Source organism: Bufo gargarizans, chromosome 2, assembly GCF_014858855.1.
Source record: "Bufo gargarizans isolate SCDJY-AF-19 chromosome 2, ASM1485885v1, whole genome shotgun sequence".
NCBI classification, from domain to species: Eukaryota; Metazoa; Chordata; class Amphibia; order Anura; family Bufonidae; genus Bufo; species Bufo gargarizans.
This window is the reverse complement of record NC_058081.1, coordinates 90,127,398-90,149,175: the sequence shown is the minus strand read 5'-3', so window position 1 is coordinate 90,149,175 and position 21,778 is coordinate 90,127,398. Positions and strand designations below refer to the sequence as shown.

The following is a 21,778-nucleotide window of genomic DNA, read 5'->3' as shown; positions in this document are numbered from 1 at the left end:
TTTTGCAGGGGGTGCGGAACCAGGATGGCCCCCTCCTAGACCTCTAGGGGGGGGTTACCCATAAGGGCACCATAACCCAAGAAATCCTAGTGTACACACAAACATGGAAAGTGAACACACAGTGAAAAATTTTTTTTTATAAAGTGAATGTGTGCCATTACAGACCCAGACATTCGGCCGGAATTATAAAAATTCATCATCTTGTCAAGGCCGAAGCTGAGCAAAGAGAGGTGAGTGTGCTCAAATGTGTGAAAGTGAAGTGCGTGCAAATGTGCCATCACTCAGTGGGATCCAACCCCCAGTGAGTTCAGGCGCACCAGGGTCACCGGTCCTGGGGCACTTCTACACCTCGAGCTTTCAAACAACTCAGCCCCTAGCTTTGATCCAGCAGAGACCTTCGTCACCTAGCGAGGGTACCTTTAAACCCAAGCTGTACGCGCTAGGGATGCTGTGTGGTTCACTGTTCTCCTCCATGCCACACTGCAACCCTCGGGTATACCTTGTATGGACAAGAGTTTACAGCCCGGGAGCAAGCTCGACCAGATTGATAAGAACAGATACTACACATGATCTTAACCATAAAGGCCGAGAAGCGATCGATGGATCAAAACCTAACGTAGGGCACATCAAAGTGTTTGGCTGTAAAGCATATGCCATAGAAGGTATTCTGATGGGCTACAGTGAGCAGAGTAAGGGATATCGAATCCTTTGTCCAAAGACCAATACGGTCACAGTAAGTCGCAGTGTTTATTTTGATGAAAGCGAAGCACCAGATAATACAATTCTTGAGAAATGTGGAGAGGATTTGTGCGCTGAATTAGCAAAAAACGCTGACCCATACAAAGCAGGACAAGAGCCAGAACAAGAAGCGGAACTTACAATCAACGATTCAGTAGAACCCACTGAACAACAAGAAATCAGAAGATCCTCTTGGATGGCAAAAGGGATTGCACCCCGCAGGTTATCATACGCTGCTAAAACACATCAAACACAGGAGACAACATCCTGGAAGACATAGAAACTTTGCCGAGAAGGGAAGCCGATCAGTGGAGAAAAGCAGCTGAAGAAGAAATAAAATCACTTCAAGAAAATAAAACTTAGTCACTAACAAAACTCCCTCCTGGTTGGAAAACAATCAGAAGCAAATGGACTTTTAAAGTGAAATACGGTGCAGAAGGAAACATCCATAGATACAAAGCAAGATTAGTTGCCAAGGAATACTCCCAGAATCATACCTAAAGAAACAAGGTATTATACACCAAACAACTGTACCATACACTCCTGAGCAAAACGGCGTAGCAGAATGAAAGAATCGCACTTATGTAGAAATGACCAGATGTATGATTTCAGACACTGCAGTACCTAACAAATACTGGTAGGAGCGATAATGACTGCAACATACCTACTAAACAGGCTCCCATCAAAATCTATGGCTCCCAACCGAAGCCGGTTTCGCCCAGGCAACCCTCAGCCGAAGCCGAGGGTACGCCAAGTCTATGCTCCGGCTTCCACCTAGGATGTCACCCAAGGTGTCGGCACAGAGCTTCAACAACAAGGCTGGGCTATCCCCGGAGGGAGAGCCCAAGGGGCTTTGCAGGGGGGTGCAGAACCAGGATGGCCCCCTCCTAGACCTCTAGGGGGGGGGGGGGGGTTACCCATAAGGGCACCGTAACCCAAGAAATCCTAGTGTGCACACAAACATGGAAAGTGAACACACAGTGACAATTTTTTTTTTATAAAGTGAATGTGTGCCATTACGGACCCGGACATTCGGCCGGAATTATAAAAATTCATCATCTTGTCAAGGCCGAAGCCGAGCAAAGAGAGGTGAGTGTGCTCAAATGTGTGAAAGTGAAGTGCGTGCAAATGTGCCGTCACTCAGTGGGATCCAACCCCCAGTGAGTTCAGGCGCACCAGGGTCACCGGTCCTGGGGCACTTCTACACCTCGAGCTTTTAAACAACTCAGCCCCTAGCTTCGATCCAGCAGAGCCCTTTGTCACCTAGCGAGGGTACCTTTAAACCCAAGCTGTACACGCTAGGGATGCTGTGTGGTTCACTGTTCTCCTCCATGCCACACTGCAACCCTCGGGTATACCTTGTATGGACAAGAGTTTACAGCCCGGGAGCAAGCTCGACCAGATTGATAAGAACAGATACTACACATGATCTTAACTATAAAGGCTGAGAAGCGATCAAATGGATCAAAACCTAACGTAGGGCACATCAAAGTGTTTGGCTGTAAAGCATATGCCATAGAAGGCTTTCTGATGGGCTACAGTGAGCAGAGTAAGGGATATCGAATCCTTTGTCCAAAGACCAATAAGGTCACAGTAAGTCGCAGTGTTTTTTTTGATGAAAGCGAAGCACCAGATAATACAATTCTTGAGAAATGTGGAGAGGATTTGTGCGCTGAATTAGCAAAAAACGCTGACCCATACAAAGCAGGACAAGAGCCAGAACAAGCGGAACTTACAATCAACGATTCAGTAGAACCCACTGAACAACAAGAAATCAGAAGATCCTCTTGGATGACAAAAGGGATTGCACCCCGCAGGTTATCATACGCTGCTAAAACACATCAAACACAGGAGACAACATCCTGGAAGACATAGAAACTTTGCAGAGAAGGGAAGCCGATCAGTGGAGAAAAGCAGCTGAAGAAGAAATAAAATCACTTCAAGAAAATAAAACTTAGTCCCTAACAAAACTCCCTCCTGGTTTCAAAACTATCAGAAGCAAATGGACTTTTAAAGTGAAATACGGTGCAGAAGGAAACATCTATAGATACAAAGCAAGATTAGTTGCCAAGGAATACTCCCAGAAATTTGGAGAAGATTACGATGAGACATTTGCACCAGTTGTGAAACATCCCACCATAAGAACACTCCTTAGCATTGCTGCCGGAAAGGGAATGCAAGTGAAGCACCTAGATGTAAAACCTGCTTTTCTGTATAGAGACATCAAGGAGGATCTACAGGTCCTTCTCAAAACATTAGCATATTGTGATAAAGTTCATTATTTTCTGTAATGTACTGATAAACATTAGACTTTCATATATTTTAGATTCATTACACACCAACTGAAGTAGTTCAAGCCTTTTATTGTTTTAATATTGATGATTTTGGCATACAGCTCATGAAAACCCAAAATTCCTATCTAAAAAAATTTGCATATCATGAAAAAGGTTCTCTAAACGAGCTATTAACCTAATCATCTGAATCAACTAATTAACTCTAAACACCTGCAAAAGATTCCTGAGGCTTTTAAAAAGCCTGGTTCATTACTCAAAACCGCAATCATGGGTAAGACTGCCGACCTGACTGCTGTCCAGAAGGCCATCATTGACACCCTCAAGCAAGAGGGTAAGACACAGAAAGAAATTTCTGAACGAATAGGCTGTTCCCAGAGTGCTGTATCAAGGCACCTCAGTGGGAAGTCTGTGGGAAGGAAAAAGTGTGGCAGAAAACGCTGCACAACTGAAAGAGGTGACCGGACCCTGAGGAAGATTGTGGAGAAGGACCGATTCCAGACCTTGGGGGACCTGCGGAAGCAGTGGACTGAGTCTGGAGTAGAAACATCCAGAGCCACCGTGTACAGGCGTGTGCAGGAAATGGGCTACAGGTGCCGCATTCCCCAGGTCAAGCCACTTTTGAACCAGAAACAGCGGCAGAAGCGCCTGACCTGGGCTACAGAGAAGCAGCACTGGACTGTTGCATGCCATTCGGAAATCAAGGTGCCAGAGTCTGGAGGAAGACTGGGGAGAGGGAAATGCCAAAATGCCTGAAGTCCAGTGTCAAGTCCCCACAGTCAGCGATGGTCTGGGGTGCCATGTCAGCTGCTGGTGTTGGTCCACTGTGTTTTATCAAGGGCAGGGTCAATGCAGCTAGCTATCAGGAGATTTTGGAGCACTTCATGCTTCCATCTGCTGAAAAGCTTTATGGAGATGAAGATTTCATTTTTCAGCACGACCTGGCACCTGCTCACAGTGCCAAAACCACTGGTAAATGGTTTACTGACCATGGTATTCCTGTGCTCAATTGGCCTGCCAACTCTCCTGACCTGAACCCCATAGAGAATCCGTGGGATATTGGGAAGAGAAAGTTGAGAGACGCAAGACCCAACACTCTGGATGAGCTTAAGGCCGCTATCGAAGCATCCTGGGCCTCCATAACACCTCAGCAGTGCCACAGGCTGATTGCCTCCATGCCACGCCGCATTGAAGCAGTCATTTCTGCAAAAGGATTCCCGACCAAGTATTGAGTGCATAACTGAACATAATTATTTGAAGGTTGACTTTTTTTGTATTAAAAACACTTTTCTTTTATTGGTCGGATGAAATATGCAAAATTTTTTAGATAGGAAATTTGGGTTTTCATGAGCTGTATGCCCAAATCATCAATATTAAAACAATAAAAGGCTTGAACTACTTCAGTTGGTGTGTAATGAATCTTAAATATATGAAAGTCTAATGTTTATCAGTACATTACAGAAAATAATGAACTTTATCACAATATGCTAATTTTTTTAGAAGGACCTGTATACATGGAACAGCCACCAGGATTGAGAAGGAAAAGAACCTTGTATGCAAACTGCAAAAGAGCATCTATGGGCTCAAGCAAGCGGCGAGAGTGTGGAATGAAAAAGTGGACAAAATACTCACAAAAGAAGGTTTCTTAAGAAGTAAAGCAAATCCATGTCTGTATTCAAAGAATCAAGAGAACAAATGGACATACATCCTAATTTACGTTGATGACATCTTGTCGTGTTTTAAACAAGAAGGGGACTATGACCAAAGAGTTCACAAACTAAAACAAAATTTTGAAATTAAAGAGTTGGGGAACATTACTCACTACCTAGGATTTTAAATAGAGCGGGAAGAGGAAGGAAGCGATCTTCTTAACCAAAGTCAGAAAATTGCAGAAATATTAGAACAGTTTCACATGCAAGATACAAAGGAAGTGAGAATACCAATGGAACCAGATTTTCCGAAAAACAATGGAACAGAAAACTTGTTACCTAACAATGATTATTACCGCAGGGCAATCAGAAAATTGCTATACATCGCCATCGTGACAAGACCAGACATCGCCGTAGCAGTGGGAATACTTTGCAGGAAAGTCGTAACATGGGTCAACGCGACTGGAACGCAGTAAAGAGGGTAATGCAGTACCTAAAGGGAACAAATTGGATGAAGCTGCGACTTCCAGCATCATCAAACCCAAAACTGATTGGATATGTGGATGCCGATTGGGCTGGAGACACCACTGACCGCAAATCTACAAGTGGTTACATCTATCAGTATGGACAAGGAACAATAAGCTGGTCTAGTCGGAAACAAGTGACTGTTGCACTCTCTTCAATGGAAGCGGAATACATAGCAGCAGCATATGCATGTCAAGAAGCCATTTGGATTCGTCAACTTCTACTAGACATGGGACTGAATATGTCACAACCCACAATCAGGGATGCATAAAGCTTACACATTCTGAGAAGATTAACCCAAGAACCAAGCACATTGATGTAAAATATAATCTGCTCAGGGACATGCAAGAACAAGGAGTTATCGACATCCAGTACTGTCCATCAGAGGAGATGACTGCAGACGCACTCTCCAAACCTTTGCCAAGTGAACGTCATTGTTTTCTACCAAAGAGACTGAATGTCGTATAATTATGCACATGCCGTTGAGAAGGGGTGTTGGCGATGCAACAGCATGTATCATATACAGTATTGTGTATTAATATCACTTGACCAGTAGATGGCACTGTATATTAAGCTTACCAGTTGTGTATATCTGTAAAACTTGTTTGTTCACTCTCTCTCTTTATACCAAGATGGCTGCTGTTACAGTTTGCTGAAATGTCTTGTATGTTTGGAACTTAATCCACACAAGTAAACCAAGTTCTGCCTAATCACAAGCTACTAGTGTCTTCTCTAATCCACAACCAACACTATTAACTTTTAATGTGTAAAACGTTGCCAAATAAAGATTGTCTATAACATAAGTGAAAGCCAGAGCCCATACATAAGGAAACATCACTACACCCACTGCAGAGGTTGCTTCTTTATGACTTGAAGACTATAGAAAAGAGCCTTCAGAACTTACAGTATATTTATTGATTATGAATATAAAATTGTGTCTGTCAAAGGATTCTTTAAAGCACACAATAGATTTATATAATTTTGGAAAGTTGTATTATAACCACTGAAAAATTATTTTAAACCTCTCTGGGAATTAAGAAAATGAAAATACTTAAACATTACTTTATTTTTAAATATATTCCCAAATACCTTTCATTAGTTATAATGGTTTCGTTTTATCCAGGGAGCAATCATTAGGAGAGATAAAATGACCGCTGTCCTATTAGTACACACAGAACCTGAGGTGGTCACACATGCTCAATTGCATCATCAACAACCACCAGCCGTATCTACTGTTAGAAGCACTCAAAGTTACAGGGAGAGATCTGCAGCTGAAAGTACATGTCCCCTGAGAAAGGACATACCCCCTGAGAATGGTCACACTTCTTGAGCACAGACACACCCTTGAGAAAGGACATCCACCTCAGAATGGAAACGTTCCTGAGAAAGAACATGCTTCCTGAGCTGCCAGCCCGAAGAGAATCTAGTAGAGCAATTGGAACACTAAATAGTGGGAGCTCTAGAGCCATGTGAGGTACATGGCTGGTTCTAGATTTTCCAGAAAGAAATGGTAATTTACTATATTATGCCTGTTATTTTTTACATCATGGCATAGCCCCTTTAAACATAGATATAAATTGGTTAATTGGATGCCATATGCTTCCCAGTAATATATTTGAAATCTATTTAGAAGGTTCCAGAAAATAATTTTCTCTGTATTTTAGTAACCATATAAATGTAGCTCTGCAAAAGTGGAAAATAATTGAAAATATTATTATTATTAATTTTGATAGCACTGAATATTTTGAACACTGGAGCTATACTATAATAGTGGTTATTAAGCATCCAATGCTGTAAGAATCAAAACATATTATGTATGTTGCAAAGTTCAAATTGTCTGGTGTTGTCTTAGGCAATTGTGTCCTCAACTTCCTTATGACTCATAATGCACTTTCATCTGTAGAGTGTACACAGGTCCTTGCTACCAGAAAGGGATAGGACCAACTAGGCCCAGGCTGCTCTCTTTAAAGGTCTAGTAGCTGCTTCTTGCCCTTGGAAATTGATGAATACCAAGAAGCAAAAAAAACTACATATACATACATATAATGTGTGCAAAATATATTGTACAGTCCCAGTGTCTTTATATTTCAAGAAATATTAATAAAATAAAATAAAAATATTCATCTTTATTGCAGTGATAAGTTTTCTGATGCGGGTCATAAGTATCAAAGTGCTTCATACAGACAGACACTGAAGCAGTGAGTTCTGTAGCTGTAGCATATCTCACCCAGCTTATTACTTGGATTGACATTGGCTTGTGTAGGCAAGGACCCAATACATACACATTTTCCATGCTTTTTTTATCATGGTGGTTAGTGATGAAGAAATGGCCACAGACTGATGGCAACACGGCAGTGAAACAACCATATCCATATCTATATGTCCCAAACCAATTTTATCTCCCACGTTAGACCTTCAACATCAATTTATTAGTAACATGTTTCCTATGGGTCCTTCTGTCACATTGGCATCAAATGAAATCTCTGTTCAAACTACTGATCCGTTTGAGGATTGTAGTGCTAAAAAGCACTCTGTGTGATAATGGTCTCACCAGTGAATTCCCTGGAGGCTATAGGAAGTAAGGTCCTGGGATAAATGAAAGCAAGCCTCAAATCCAACTCAAACCCAAGAGCTTGCGCATGATGGAAAATCCATATGAGCTGCTCATTCTGGGATTTCAGAAAGAATGATAAACTGACAAGGTCGAATAAAGAGATCATTTTAAATCAGACAGTTATTTACAGCAAAATCCAAAGGGGGACAAATTGAATGCTGTGCAAGCACCATGAAACTGAATAACCCATGATGGTGATCAAATAGGTAATAAATTCATAATGATCTGTTTAATAAAAATATATATAGTCATACATTCTTTATAGTCATACATTCATGTACAAAGGGTTCATGTACAAAGTCATACATTGCACAGCAACAAGCAAGTCAACAATTTAAACAATAGGAGTGAGAGCCCTGCTTTCAAGAGCTTACAATCTATGAGGGGATAGGGGTGACACAGAAGGCTAAAAGTGCTTGATACAAGCCCATCTTAACACTATAGGGGAGTAGATATAAAGCTTCATGAGCCAATCACCAGCCGATATCTGTAGTGGAGTACATAGGGTGTGGTGGATACCTTTGGATGATGGGTCAGGCTCTGAGCAAAAATGTTGAGGGGGGGAGGGAATGTAGAAGAGTTAAGGTACTATTGCACTAGCAGATGTCCTACAGATCACGATAAACAATCAAAGATTTAGCGACTCATTAGCGACTAAACTTTTGCTTTATTATATGCCTCAATAATCGTTCATACCTGCAATTTTCCCTCTTTCGCTTTTAAATCATTCATTGTTATTACATGTAAAGATGGTGGGCAGATGCTTGGTCAATAGGTTGGTCTTTAGGTGGAATAAAAGGTGCAATAATGGATGACGTCCTGGTGATGGGTGCACACCACTTGATAACCACCTACTGTACCGCCCACTGTATGTCCCATTCCCCATCCAGTAAAGTATTTCCATTTCAAGGTAACCAATGGAAAAAAACATGTAAATTTTAAAGACACACCGATTGCCACTCCCCCAAGCCATGCAGTGGATCGTTAGTGACTAGTCTACTACATATTATACAAATGGATCTATTAATGACGAACAATAATTTTATGGCATGCTGAAGGATCCCGATGGACGAGAAACAAGCGATTTATTGCTTATCTTTCAATCGTTCATACGGTACTTATTACATCTTGTCTATTTTGCTTGTATGCACAAGAATCTGTATGATATTTTCTCTGTGTAATAGTACCTTAAGACTAGAGGATTTGATAGGAGTCATGGTAATGCCACACACTTAGAGGGAAATATCAGGTTTAGGTAGGTTAGTAGATGGAGAAAACACAAATAGTTCAGCAAATGATACACTTAAAGAGGGGCAGAGAGATAGGAAGAAAGCCAAGGGAGAGCAGTGTCCTTAAGTACAATAGATTAAACCATGTTGAGTAGGAGTTGGTGTCTACAGTGTAAAATGCTGTAGAAATAGAAAGAAGAATGAGTAGAGAGTAGTCACACTGCATTTAGCAGTCAGGAGGTCATTTTGGTAAGGGCAGTTTATGTTGAGTGTAGAGTGCATAAGCCAGATTGTAAGGAGAGTGTTAGGAGAGATAGTGGATGAGAGTAAACTAGACTCTCCAGTTTAGAGATGAAGGGGAGATTAGAGACAGGTCTGTAGTTAGTTGCACAGGAAGGGTCAAGAAAATTTTGATTTGGCCGGTTCTCTGAGTTTTCTGAAAAAATGTGGTTCAATCCGAATTTATTTGTGGTTAATCGCATAAAAAAATTGTTATTTCCTGGCTGCAGAGAGCCTTTATAGTGGTGTAGAACACTGTGCCTTGCAGTAACACACATAGGGAGTCTGCTTTGGTAGTAAAATAATACTGTGAGTCAGTATGACATGCCGATGACAGGTGTTGCTCTTAGAATCACTGCACGCTTCACTAATTTGGCCAGTTACGGGGCCAAAACTGACCAAATAACTCAAGTATGAACTCAGCCTTACATGCCAATGTTAGCGTCAAGAAGAAGCACACTCCTTTTACACCATCGGCAGCTGATTCCACATAGATGTCTACAGAACCTGTTCTATTAAACGCTTATACAAGTACTGTAGAGCCCCCCGACAGAGTGGAGATGGTGTCAGCAGTAAGTTTGTCTTTACGTCACTGATTATTTTGCCCTTCCTCTGATCAGTCAGAACAATAACCCTCAAAAAACGGATCCTGTCTGTTGAGCATCTGCCTTCACTCAGTCAGCAATTCATAAGTATTGCCAAAAAAACAGGAGTGGATCCAAAACAGAGATGACACCTGATTGGAATATTTGCATGTCTTCTGTGTTTTGTACCAACTCTTGGGTTTGTCTACCAAATCACAAACCAATTCTGATGGGACCATACAGGCCTTACAGCTTCTAAAAAGACAGTGTCACGGTTGGGAGTGGGGGAAACCCCCCACCGTGCAGTGTCAAAGGGTAAAAGGGTATCAGCCTGGCCAAAAGGAGTAATAAGGGAGCAGGTCACCTCCTACAGCATCCCTAATCCTCTCCCTGACTCACTGTATGAGCAGACCCCGATGGTAAGATGGCTCATACTCTGGATTCCTAGAGACCCTGAGTCGCCTTAGTAATCCCTCACCAAGGAGCAGGGAAGAGACGACCTGTTTATTCCAGTCATGGAGGAACAGGAGTCTTTATCTGAGGCCAGGCTGCAAGGAGAGGGAAACACATACAGCATATGGAGTTGGCAGGTAAGCAAAACCCATAATACACTTACCTGCCACAGGCACACTGACTGGAACCCGTGCACTAGTGCTGCTGTCCACACCAACATTAAAGAACACAGCACAGACCACAACCACACAGGAACCCAGGACACCCATAGCTGCAATAAACGTGAGACAGGGGAATGTCTAGCAAACATGCTGGACACCAAACATCACCAGCCATGTAACACAACACAAGACATACAGCTGAACACCCTGAACATAACCCACGAAAACCAAAAGATAAGAAGGGAAAGAGACACCATAATAACATCAATGACCACAAGAGTGGCTCTCACTGGACAGATAGTAAAAGCCAGGAACAGTGAACCACCAGCATACACCAAGGCTGGAGGGAAACTGAGCTTCAGGCATCCAGCAGAGGCTAAATAGCCCAAGCAGCCACACCCACACACACATAAACCCAGTGTTCACAAAACACTAGGAAGGGAGTTAACCCTTCCAACACCAGACAGAGGAAGGAAGCCACTTAAAGGGGAAGTGCACACACAAGCATACCAAACCACACATTACCACCGTCAACAGCATGCGTGGTATGGTAACCATTTCACGGCAATCACCCAGAAAGCCGAGACACTGCTACCGCATGCTCTCACAGCAACACGGTGCCGCGGGCAACCGCAAGTGTGGCAACAGTGTCACAGCGCAAACCAAAGGCCGTGACAGACAGGATCCGTTGTGCGTCTCATTTTTCCTTCCTTCTGACAGATCAGATGTCACGGCTGAGGATGGGGAAAACCCTCAGCCGTGCGATGACAGAAGATGGTGGTCGCTGCTCGACCAGGATGACAGAATTAGGGAGCAGGTCACCTCCTAATCGCATCCCTAATCTGACCCTGACTACTAGCTGTATGAGCCGACCCTGATGGTAGGAGGGCTCATACTCTGGAACCTTGAAGTCCCTGCTAGCCCTCAGGGTGGCCCTAAACTAGGAGCAGGGTAAGATGACCTGTTCCTTCTGGATACGGAGGAACAGGAGTCTCACTGGCCAAGGGAGGCCACAGAGTTGCAAGGTGACATAGTGTGGAGGTGGGTGGCAATACCAGTACCAGCTGAAGATGGTGGGTTAAAGAAGGAGCACTTGGCATCAGATGTGTGGCATCAGGCGGGTAGCAGCCTCAGAATAGTAGCTGAGGCAGGTCGCCAGAAGAAACTAGTCTCTTTTGCAAAAGTGTTGGTGTGGCACCATGGATGATCTAGTCATATGCATCAGGCATTGGTGGGTGGAAATCCTGGCTAAACCACTCATGATTCATCTTGACAAAGGTCAGTCTCTCCACATTTTGGGTGGACAGGCGAGTTCTTCTTGGGGTAACTATGGCCCCCGCCGCACTAAACATCCACTCTGATGCCACACTACTGGCCGGGCAGGACAGCCTTTCCAGGGCAAACTCGGCCAGTTGCAGCCACAAATCCAGTTGGGCTGCCCAGTAGTCCAGCAGATCTTCAATTACGGCTGGCAGGGTGCACTCCAAGTATGCTACCACCTGCTGGTTTAGGTTCTGCTCTATGTCTATCTGCTGGTGAGTAGTTTCTTCACTATGTGGGTGAAGAAAGCTGCTCATCGGCGACTCTAGACTCAGGCTGCTGCTGATCGACCTGGTACTGCTCCTGCCACCCAAATCCTCCCCAGCAGCCATGGCAGTGGACCCGGAATGCAGAGGGCCCCCTGGTCAGACCTTTGAGAGGATGGACGATGGCGCAGATAGGCAGCGACCAACTGACTACATAGGATATCTCTATAGTAATTCAGTTTGTCCTCCCTCTCAGCCGGTGTAAAAAAGGCCCCCATTTTGGACCGGTAGCGAGGGTGGAGAGCCAGAAGTCATCCCTCTGCTAAATGGTGACAATTTGGCTGTCACTACGCAAGCAAGTGAGCATGCATCGGGCCATTTGTGCAAGTGACTCTTAAGGGACTTCCTGCCTCCATCTCCACTGCATACTGCAACGGTGTGTCTGGTTTCTCAGCCTCCTCTTCCTCATCGCCCTGTAGCTCCTCCGGCTGCTACTGCTCCTGCTCTCCTGTCACCTGTGTGTAAAAACCACCCATTTTGCTACACATTGCTTGTGCTCCAATATCCTCCTCCTGCAGTTCAGCTCCCACAGGGCTCATGTGGCTGTGAGATCTAGGCGCCACGTCTCCAGTCCTGTGACCAGACAGATTTACCAGCATCTGTTCCAGCACATGAAGCAGTGGAATGATGTTGTTCATCCCGTAGTCCTGGCGACTGACAAATAACGTGGCCCCCTCAAAGGGCCTGAGCAAACGGCAGGTGTCACGCATGAGCTGTCACTGGCTGACATCGAAGTTACACAGGGTAGTACTCCTGTCCGCTTGAATCATCAAGAAATCGTTTATGGCCTTTCTCTGTTCATATAGTCGGTCCAACATATGGAGGGTGGAAAGGTCACATATCAGCCTATATTGGGGGATGCCGTTATGCCGCTGCAGCTCAAGGAGGGTGTGCTTTGCGGTGTACAAGTGGCTGAAGTGCATGTAAAGTTTGCTGGCTATTTTTAGGATGTCTTGCAGATGGGTGGAAGACTTCAGGAACCGCTTGACAACCAGATTAAACACGTGTGCCATGCAGGGCGCATGGCTCAGCCCTCCTTGACGCAGCGCCGACACCATGTTCTTCCCGTTGTCAGTTACCGTGGTTTTGATTTTGAGTTGTCGCAGTGAAAGCCAGAATTCGATTTCTTGATGAAAGATATGGAGCAGTTCCTCCCCTGTGTGACTCCGTTCGCCCAGGCAAACGAGGTGCAGAACAGCATGACACCGCCGTGCTCTGCACATGTGACATGCTGGAGGGGCACTGTGAATTGTCCCTGCAGTGGAGGCTGAGGACACGGTGGAGGATGAGGAGGCAGAGGCGTACATTGTCACAGGACCAACGGCGTGAAAATGTGGAGGCGGAAGCAGCATCACCTGGCCAAGTTGCTGGTGCGGCTGTGCAGGAACCACATCCACCCAGTGGGCCGTAAAAACAAGTATTGTCCCTGACTGTAGTTATTTTAATGCCCCAGAGGTGCATTGCCACCTTTTACACCCCTCTACTATCTCTTATGGTTGATTTAATGTCAGCATGTGTATTTATTTCCAGGTCCTGCACATGTGTATTTGTATTCCTGATTTTGAGACTGTTAACATGTAATGTACCTGGTCCACCAGAAGATGGCAGCAATAGTGGCAGAGCTACCAAGCCTAGAGTGGAACCTATCTTTCCATTCTAGCCCTCTCTAGAGAGGGATGAGTTTAGTTAGTGAAAGTCAGTCTAGAGGATCCCCTGCTTGGGAAAGGCAGCAGGCCCCCATCCCTCCTGGACGAGCCCTGCAGAAGTGAGTCTAAAGTACCCCCTCCAAAGGGGAGGTGGTGTCCCAGCCAGCAGCGCACCATAAGTTTTGCTGGAGCAAGGGGAAAAAGCAGAAAGCCTCAGAAGTCAGGACTCAGGAGGAGAGGTTCCCTGGATAAAGATAAAGAGGAAGAGAAAAGAGAGATAAAGACAGAGTCAAACTACCAACATAAGTACAGCAGAAAGAAAGAAAAGGTTCTATTTAATCCTGTTAGCACAGCTAAAGTGTTTCAGATATAGCAGAGCCGAGTGTGTTTGCCTGACAGAATTAATGCCAAAGCCTGCTGGTGATCAAGATAAAGTTGGAAGATTGTTCTCTGATGCAAGTTTATTCAAGTAAAGCTGTTTTCAACTTTAATACAAGTCTGGACTCAATTCATTTCCTCATCCCCTTCATCAACTACCCCTTGCACTGCTTCGGACGACTGCGTCTGGGAGTTCCAGGGTATCCAGGTAGGAGCATCGTGACACGTGCACAGCCACACCTAAAGGGACATTATAGGCCACCTTACACCACTCTGGAATTCCTACACCTGGGTACCACTAACACCATCTACTTAGGGGGACTCTGTCCTTCATTGCTGAAAGGCATCTGGTGTCACGACAAAAACATTCTCACTTAAAGGGACCCCCGGGTAGTTCCCTTATGTCCACTGCATCAAATTTGACGTCATGAACAGGATCCGGACAAAACAAATCTGTGTGCCCATGAACTGTATAGCTTACTGTATTTACAAAACTACCTTTAAAAATTACTTTAATGCGTTTATTACGGAGTGGCAAGCGCAAAACCACGAGCGTCGGCGTCCAAAGGGTTAATCAGCCGGGTAGTTCCCTTGCGTCCTCTGCACTTTTATATAGGATAATTATTAAAATAAATCCCACAAGACAACATATGTTTCTGATAACTGCAGAAAATTATCTAGCGGAGTGTTTTTATAGGGTATACAGCACCTAAGGACATGTGAATATCATACTAAATCGCTTACAACCACTCACGGTTTAGATGCGCGATAGTTAAGATGTCTGTGCTGGACCCTGAACTGCATCTTCTACATCTGGGAGGACCAGCATAGGCTATCTAGCTTGTGGCTATTAGGCCATTTGTCCATCTGTTTATCCCCTGATGATTCTGCCACAGTATATGTGACAGAGGAAACGCGTCGGGTTTGTGTTTTTTCGTTGGAGAAAAAAGTTTTTATAGGGTCAGTTACCTAGAGTCAGCCACCGATAAGTGGGGTCGCTCTAATAGGGGGTGATTCTTCTGCAATTAGGCGGGGGATTTCTCCTCTTTTAGGCAGGGCCACTATAGTACTATAGGGCCAGTTCTCCCCATTTTTCCTGTTTTCCATCTTGAACGTCTCTGGAATATGTTCTGCAGTGGAAGGACCATGCCTACAGCTTGAAAAATGAAACAGCAGCATTGGAATCCGAGATCGTGGATCCAGCACAGACATCTTAACTATCGCGCATCTAAACTGTAAGTGGTTGTAAGCGATTTAGTATGATATTTACATGTCCTTAGGCTCCGCTAGATAATTATCTGCATTTATCTGAAACATATGTTGTCTTGTGGGATTTATTTTAATAATTATCCTATATAAAAGTTAAGTTTTAAAGTAGGTTTAATTTCTCAGTGATTTACAGATAATATACCTACCCAATATGCATTAATACTACTGTGAATTGTACAGCTCCACACGTCGGCACTGCTGTGCAGTTTGGCAGACACAGACAGGCTCAATGACTGGCCCACCTTCTGTTCTACATGTGTGTGCAGGGCTGGTACTGCCTTTTTGGCAAAGAAATTACGGCTTGGGACACTCCACCTTGGCTTGGCACAAGCCATCAGTTCTTTGAAAGGTGTAGAGTCCACCACTTGGAAAGGAAGGGACTGCAGCACCAGCAACTTGGACAGGAGCACATTCAGCTTCTGCGTCGTCGGATGAGTGCACGCATACTGCTGTCTTTTGGCAATCACTTCGGTGATCGATTGCTGATGGAATGACTGACAAGGAGTAGGAGGAGGAGGAGCATCAGGACCAGCAGATGATGGGAAGGAAAGACAGCTCCCTTCGGCTGAGGTGGTGGAGCATTGACTGCCTGAAATTGGCTGCGTGCCACTGGGTGATGCAGCGGTTGCTGTGGCAGGCTAATCCACCACATTGGAGCCATGGTTCTCCTAGGCCACTATATGGTGACGCTGCATATGTTGGTGCAGGGCCGTGGTGCCAACATTGACACCCTGGTCACGCTTCACCTTCTGCCAACAGATTCTACATATGGCCATGTTCACCTCCTACAGCGGCTTAACAAAAAACTGCCACACCGCCGAATAGGTGATTTTACCCCCAACACTACGCACTGACTGACTGCTACCGCCGCTGCTTCCATGAATCCATGCACCACTACTTCCTGGGCAGGTCTACCCCAGGCACGTTTGGCTCCCGACCTCCTACTGCTGCCACCCTGCTGACTCCCGGCCACACTAGTGACTTGCTGGCTCCGCTGCTGCTTCACAGGCAAGCTGCCACCCTCTTCTACCAATGATGATGAAGCCCCTTCGTCACCCGGTGCCAAAGTGCGATCAGCTACATCATCATCATCGAGTACTGTCTGCACGTTACTGAGGTCACCCTCAACGGTCTCTGGGTTAGAAGCCTGACCGCTCGCAACACCAGCTCCTACGCCACTCTCGTCATCATTACTTGCCCACCTAGTGGAGGAAGCAGCAAATGTCTTCTCCACATCTTGGCTTGCCAGTAGCTGCTGACTGTCTTCTAGTAGCGCGTCCTCACTGTATAGTGGCGCTGAGCCCACAGCATACAACACTTCTCTGGCTGAGGGAACAGAAAAGGACAGAGGCAGGTTGAGGACAGGTGAGGAAACAGGGCCTGCTCCCGGGCCATGCCAACTAAGGGTTGTGTCTGACGAACCCATTGACTCTTGGCTGCGGGTGTCTGATGTCACTTGCGACGAAGTAGAAGATCGAGTCAACCATTCAAGAACCGCTGGGTTGCTGGTCAAGACACGACCGCTAGCTGACACTGGGAGCTCAGGCCTCTCACTGCCACTTCTGCTGCAACGCTCCCTTACTCTGCTGTGACATCTGCCTGCACCAGAAACATTTAGGCCTCTGCCACTCCCCTGTGCAGGGCCTGGCACGTCTCTGTCTGACATACTGTTAGATTAAATAAATAAATAAAAAGGAAATTAAAACACCCCAAAAAAGTCTGTAATTTTCTCCCTTCACCACACAACAGCTAATAAGCCCTTTTTTCACACTGATACACACAAAAAAGGGGCTTTAGAACATATAACTGCACCGCCGAACGACAAATATATTTTTCTTTTGCCACTAATACACGCCACAAATTCTTTAGAACATATAGCTGCTTCGCTGAACGGCAAATACATCTTTATTTTGCCACTATTACACAACAAAAAGGAGTTTAGAACTTATAACTGCACCTCTGAACGGCAAATATATTTTACTTTTGCCACTAATACAGGACAAGTGCTGTAATTTTCTCACTTCACCCCACAACGGCTAATAAGTCAGTTTTTCCCACTAATACAAGCCCAAAAAATGCTTTAGAACATATAACTGTACCGCACAAGGATAAATAAGACATATAAATATTTCCTTGTAATAAACCCTGTTAATGGCTGTAACACCTCAATAACAAGAACGGTTTGCTGGAATTATAAAGCTGTATAATGGCAATTTGGGTCCCCAGTCAGTGCAGCAAGGTGTAATAGGATTGTTCCTATTACCCAGGCTGTCATCTCCCCGACTGAACCCTGTTCAACATAAATGTTATGAAATGATTCCTCCCTATCGTTTCCCTACACCTTGAATAATCTTTCCCTGCACTTGTAAATCCATTTTTTTTCTAACACTGTCCCTAGCGCCCGCTGACGTCTCTCCCTGCACTAAGTACACTGGAAAATGGAAGAATCCAAGATGGCTGAGGCTATTTATAGGGCTGTGACATCACATGGCTGGCTGCTGATTGGCTGCATGCATGGCATTGCGGTCCCACCTTCCGATTCGTTACCACGAAGTGTGAGGGAATTCGGATTCGGTGCGAATTTTGGAATGGGGTCACTAGTGCAGGTAGTGGGGCAACAAAAAGAGAGGAGCCTGGATAATTAGCTATGAGGGTTTCTTAGAAAGAAGTCTGTCGCCACATAAATAGTTTGCTTCTATTGTCTTGTAGATAATTTCCCCCCAAAATTTTTATACCATAGGAGCACTAGATGTGCTTTATTGTTTCCAAGGGTTGTTCTGTTGAACCACTCATTTCTAATTAATGGGTTGACCAGCAATGAGCTATAGTAATCATAGGGGGAAGGGTATACAACTGAATGGGTTGTAACAGCTATAATTAGGCTATTAGGAGAGGGTCCTTATTGTATGACCTTCATTAAATGGATGGTCTATCCAATTAGAAAATTTGTCCTAGAATAACATCTTATTACCTATGCACAGCATAGGTCATAGGTATCTGAACAGGTGGGGATCCCAGTGATCATAAGAATGGAGGTAGAGTGTTCCCTGTTTGAAAGGAGCAATGATCTAGAATGTAAACTCTGGGAGTCCCATAGACTTTGAATGGAGCAGCAATGTGCATGTTCAACCACTGTTACATTCAAACTGAGAATAAAGTCCCCAATTGATCAACAACCTATTCTGTGAATAGGTGATAAATTCTCAATCTTCATCCATTCTTCATTCATTCAGGACCATCATCTATAAAGCATTGCGGAGAGCAGGCAAAAAAAAAATGTGCTTCTCTCTCTGAAGGACCTAAACTGTGAACATGTGAGAAATGTATAATACTTAATTTGCCCTTTTATAGCAATGCAGGGAGCGGAACACTTGCTGCTGGGGTCAGCTTTGTGATTGGGGTCTCAGCAGGAAGATTACTAATAATCAGCTTATATTTAGGGCAACCCTTCCCAAAAAAAATAAAAAAAATATAAAATATTTTCCAAAATAGACAACCGCTTTAAATATTTGTGCATAAGAGAAGGCATTTTCTAAAGGGGGCACAATGAATATACACAATAGAGAAGCATGTCATTATATGGGGCCAGTATAGGGCTTACCTGACAGAACCTGCACTAGATAATCCTTACCAGCTTCCCGAAACCCTAAAACAGAGTAAACAGAGAAATAGATTACAGGAATATGGAATTAGCATATGACAACATTTATTTGCACTTGCATGGACTTTAGTTTTAAAATGTTTTGGCAGTGAGTCCAAACATAATTCATCAGCTAGACAAGCTAAGAATAATAATATTAAAACTGTGCATCTTCTAAACTTGGCAAAGAACTTGAAGTCTGAGCCAAGGCTTTTTATGTGGTTGTAAATCTGCCAGGAGCGATATATCTTGACAAAATAAGAAATAGGAATCTAAACATTTTCACTATGAAGCTTCATACAGGTTTTATCACTGAGTCTCTAAACCTATCAGTGATTTTTTTTCTGTCTTTATTTCCTCTTTATTGAATTGTATATACGTGTCTATTTTATGATTTATTAGACAAAAATAAACATGCATATTGAAATATGCTACCTGATTTTATGGACTATAGAGCTGAGTAGTTAGGCTGTGTACACCAGCAGAATGTATACTCTCCGTTTTACAAAATGTATCTGCAGCTCTAGTTGCTGTGCAAGTAGTCTTAGAGAATAAGTGATGGAGTAAACATTGGTGTAATAATCAAAATGCAAGATACAATGGCCTCAGGATACAATATTTTAGGCATGTAATGGTCTTTTCAGACCCATCATTAGTTGAAACAACATACAATGCCTCAGATCCAACCAAACAAGGCCACTTCTGGTTAACCCCTTAGGCCTCTTTCACCCGAGTGTGTCCGGATTAGGTCCGGATGCGTCCCGGTGCATTGCAGCAAACCCGAGCGAGTAGGTACGCAATTGCAGTCAGTCTTGACTGCGATTGCGTTCCGTTGTTCAGTTTTTATCGCGCGGGTGCAATGTGCTTTCAACGCGCGTGATAAAAAACTGAATGTGGTACCCAGACCCGAACTTTTTCACAGAAGTTCAGGTTTGGGTTCAAGGTTGTGTAGATTGTATTATTTCCCCTTATAACATAGTTATAAGGGGAAATAATAGCATTCTGAATACAGAAGGCATAGTACAATAGGGCTGGAGGGGTTAAAAAAAGAAATTAAAAAAATGAACTCACCTTAATCCACTTGTTCGCACAGCCGGCATCTCTTCTGTCTTCATCTGTGAGGAAAAGGACCTTTGATGATGTCACTACGCTCATCACATGGTCATTCACATGATCCATCACCATGGAGATGGACCATGTGATGGACCATGTGATGAGCACAGTTACATCATCACAGGTCCTTTACCTCACAGGTGAAGACAGAAGAGATGCCGGCTGCGCGAACAAGTGTATTAAGGTGAGTTAAATTATTATTTATTTATTTTTAACCCCTCCAGCCCTATTGTACTATGCCTTCTGCATTCAGAATGCTATTATTTTCCCTTATAACCATGTTATAAGGGAAAATAATAATGATCGGATCCCCATCCCGATCGTCTCCTAGCAACCGTGCGTGAAAATCGCACCGCATCCGCACTTGCTTGCGGATGCTTGCGATTTTCACGCAGCCCCATTCACTTCTATGGGTCCTCCGTTGCATGTAAAACGCACAATATAGAACATGCTGCGATCATCACGCAACACACAAGTGATGCGTGAAAATCACTGCTCATGTGCACAGCCTCATAGAAATGAATAGGTCAGGATTCAGAGCGGGTGCAATGCGTTCACCTGACGCATTGCACCTGCGCAGAAATCTCGCCCGTGTGAACTCAGACTTAAGGACCAGGCCATTTTTTGCAAATCTGACCTGTGTCACTTTATGTGTGAATAACTTTAAAACACTTTTACTTATCCAGGCCATTCAGAGGTCGTTTTTTCGTCACATATTGTACTTCATGACACTGGTAAAATGGAGTAAAAAAAATTATCTTTTTATTTATAAAACAAATGCCAAATTTACCCAAAATTTAGAAAAAATGGCACATTTCCAAGCTTCAATTTTTCTACTTCTATAATACATAGTAATACCTACAAAAATAGTTATTACTTTACATTCCCCATATGTCTACTTCATGTTTGGATCATTTTGGGAATCCCATTTTATTTTGTGGGGATGTTACAAGGTTTAGAAGTAAATCTTGAAATTTTTCAGAAATTTTCCAAAAACCCACTTTTTAAAGGGAACCTGTCACCGGGATTTTGTGTATAGAGCTGAGGACATGGGTTGCTAGATGGCCGCTAGCACATCCGCAATACCCAGTCCCCATAGCTCTGTGTGCTTTTATTGTGTCAAAAAAAACGATTTGATACATATGCAAAGTAACCTGAGATGAGTCCTGTCCCTGACTCATCTCACGTACAGGACTCATCTCAGGGTAATTTGCATATGTATCAAATCATTTTTTTTTACACAATAAAAGTACACAGAGCTATGGGGACTGGCTATTGTGGATGTGCTAGCGGCCATCTAGCAACCCATGTCCCTAGCTCTATACACAAAATCCCAGTGACAGGTTCCCTTTAACCACCTCCCGACCGCCTAACGCAGGATTGCATCCTGCAGGCGGCCGGGTTATTCCTCCTGGACGCGCCGGTGCATCATCTCGCGAGAGGCGAGATTTCCTGTGAACGCGCGCACACAGGAGCACGCGTTCACAGGATCGGGAGGTAAACGAGTGGATCTACAGCCTGCCAGCGGCGATCATTCGCTGGCAGGCTGTAGATGCTATTTTTTAACCCCAAAAAGGTATATTAGACACTGTTTTGATAACAGCATCTAATATACCTGCTACC

General features: G+C 44.0%; 1 protein-coding gene and 1 pseudogene across 1 annotated transcript in view; one reads left to right on the top strand and one right to left on the bottom strand.

Moving 5' to 3' along the window:
• Nucleotides 1-21,778, top strand: part of LOC122929513 (pyroglutamylated RF-amide peptide receptor-like) — a 312,149-nt gene that overhangs the window by 263,808 nt on the left and 26,563 nt on the right. The gene's annotated exons all lie outside the window — the stretch shown is intronic.
• Nucleotides 511-597, bottom strand: LOC122929760 (annotated as a pseudogene).